We start from the raw sequence: 3,304 nt of genomic DNA, 5'->3' as shown, positions 1-3,304 counted from the left end.
CCCCTGTGTTTACCTCCGTTATCAACATGTCTCTGGCTCACCCCTGGTGGCAGCCTTTTTGAAACAGACAGGGACGTCTGTTTCAAAAAGGCTAATCTAGTAAATCAGTAGTTTGACAGTATCAAGTAGTGCTTCGTAGGACTATTTAAGAAATGTAAAGCAACTCCAACATGATCATTAAGCTTACAGAGGAAATAGTTATGGTTGGCCTGATCTGCAGTAAGAGGGAGACAGTCTGTTTGGCTAAGACGGACAATGGACATGGACAAGGACGCTCGTCACAGAGTGATCTGATGTTCTCAACTCAAAACCAGGTCACTTTGTAAACTGGTAATATATGTAATATATACATATATTGTAATCTAATAATATATCTGTAATATATTGTAATTTATCTATACACTAGTGCAATTTTTAAATTTATCTCATTCTAGTTTAACTTTGATTATATTTTGCTGACTTGACGTGTCTTTCAAATATACAGTTCACTGCTCTTATATTACCGTATTTTCCAATTTTCCATCGCACTTTTTTTCATCCTTTGACTGGGTTTGCGACTTCTACTCAGGTGTGACTTATATATTAATATATTTAATTTCACATGTTTGTTATTTTCACACTGACAACCGCTAGAGGGCACTCTAGGCTTGTGTACCGGTATCTGCTACTAATGTAAGTCGCACTTTTTTCATCTTTTGGCTGGTGCAACTTATACTCCAGGGTAACTTAAAGTCCGGAAAATACAGTACTACAGTTGCTTAAAGATTTTTAATTCTAAAAGTAGTTTAGGAAGCAGCCACCTAAACTGGGATTAGGAGATTAGGTGCTCTTTCAAAGAATGTTAACCATCTTGTGAGAAAAAGAAAGCAGAGAACAAGTTTCTTAGTTCATGTTTCTACTATAGAAAAGTCCATTTGTTCTGTGGTCACATGCCTAGCATGATCTCATCTCTATCAATTCCAGATATCAATGGACTCCTCTAGCCAACAGTGCTCATCAAAGACTTAAAAAGACCTTCACTTCTGCCCCTTCTCATTCTACCTAATCACAGCCTCCAGGTCTTAGTGGAAGTGGACACATTTAACACAAGGATCGATGCTGTACTCTCCCAGAGGTCAGCAAAACCTAATTGCCTTTACCTACAGGATGTGCTTCTCTCCTGCAAACCGAGAGTCACGGAGTGGTATTATGATGTTTAAGGCGGAGGCAATGCTCCCCTTGATTTTTTTTTTGCAAGTGACAGACAAATTGGAAACACTGCAGGGCAGACGCTGCTCCGATATAGAACTTCCCGAGGTGCCGTTTGGAAATCTTCCCTTTGTGCTGCTGAAAACACTGACCATCGAGTAACAACAACCTGCGGCGTTTTTCAGGTTTACGCACTTTTTTCATCGTTATTTTTTTTGCAGCTTTAACTCTTTGCAGAAAGCTATTTTTTAATTAACTTAGTGCTGTGAAAGGGTTAAATGTTGAATATTATTTTCTGATGAGTATCGTTGGATTAATCACGATTAATCATGATTAACTGTGATTGTATTGACTGTGTATTACAGCAGGGGCCAAGGCCCCCAAATAGCTTTCCTTTAATTTTCTATGGCCCCCCCTTAGTGCCCCCTGGTGGCTCCCACTGTGTATACCACTGTATTAGAGCAACGATATGTGAGTGGACGGTGAAATACATTTATATACACAGTGTTCCCTCTCTAAACCGCAGTTCTCTTTTCGCTCCCTCAGTGCATCGCAATTTTTTTTTTAATCCGATCTCGCGAAATTTTCGCTATATCACAAAAAATAGCAAAAAATAAACAGAGAGACAAAAGATAAAATAATTATACATATGAAATTTGTGGATTCTCGTTTTGAAATTGAGACGATCGCTGGTAGCGTTGTTTACCTAGACGAGATCGTACACAGTTTACTATTGGCTAACTGAGTATGCTCTTCTGTTCCTCACGCTGATTGGCTCATGCATGGTAGCATCTCTCAGCATCTCCCCTCGTCTGTCGGCCAAACTCTCATCACTACAGTCTAGGGAGGGTTGATAACAGTGTAGGGGAGGTTCGTAAAGGGTAAATATATACGTAAATAATATACTATCTCGCTTCTACTTTGCGGATTTAACCTTTTCGTGCAGGGTCTTGGAACGCAACTACCGCGATAAAAGAGGGACCACTGTGCTACAGTCTCATGTTAGAATGGTAATCTTGTAACACATTGTTACGTTTTGGATAAACATTTGCTAACAGTCTCACAACTTACCAGAGAGTCCCACTTCCTAGCTAACTTTGGCCCTTGCGTCCTCTTTTTTATTTTTATTTTTGAAGAATTATTGATCGTACAAGCAGTATTTTTATTTAGTTTCCCCAAAAAATGTAATTACGATGGAAGGAATTTTTCTTTTCTTTGGCCCCTCCCACAATTGGAAACTGAAGGAAGTAGACAAAAATGGAGGGAAAAACTCGTGAAATAAAACCGAGGATTAAATGAGCAGAGAACAAAGGGGACGGGGGGGATTCACAGATGGTGTTTGCAAAGCAATTGAAAAGAAACAAACAAAAGAGCAAGAGGAAGAGAAAAGGGAGACGATGGATAGTTGTCGGTGAAGTCGGCAGTGTAAATTAACTTCCAAGTCTCTTGCAGACACAAAAACACACTACATTTGCAAACCTACTGCCTCGCATGTATTCCACTAATGCGGCATTTCGTACGTTATTGGTCTAGCCCCGTCCCTCTTGGCCTCCTGTGTGCCCACGTTGCCACAGGCGGCGTTATGTATTAAGCCTCGATAACAAAAACCTACCAGAAACTGAGCTGTAACATTGTATAACAAAGAAAATAGCAGCAGGCAGAAACAAAAAAAGTCAAATGAGGATAGTTCGAAAATATCTACGGTTTAGGGCTTCGTAATCCCCGACAAAAACACTGAATCATTTTGCACTTGACTTCGATGAGTCTATGGGTGTTTGTGTGTATGTTGTGTCTGTGTGTTCCGAGCATCAGGCAATGGTGGAATTAGCGCACACAGTGAGAACAGAAGGGGCCCTGCAGCACAAACAGCGGAGAGAATCTTATCGTAGAGTCAGGGAGAAAGCCAGAGTGAGCGGTAGGAAAGATGGAAACAATAAATACAAAGTTAAGCTTAAAGATGGAGAAACTTTTTTTAAATCACAAACAAAGGATGTGGATGGGATGGGATATCAGATGATGAGATTGGTTTAGAGAAGCTGTGTCCACCGTTCGTTGGATTGACGTGGGCTTTGCACACCCAATAAAACGAATAACGCATTTAATCCAAAAAAATAGT

Source organism: Cynoglossus semilaevis, chromosome 15 (assembly GCF_000523025.1).
Source record: "Cynoglossus semilaevis isolate Cse_v1.0 chromosome 15, Cse_v1.0, whole genome shotgun sequence".
Lineage (NCBI taxonomy): Eukaryota > Metazoa > Chordata > Actinopteri > Pleuronectiformes > Cynoglossidae > Cynoglossus > Cynoglossus semilaevis.
Note: the sequence above shows the minus strand (reverse complement) of the source record.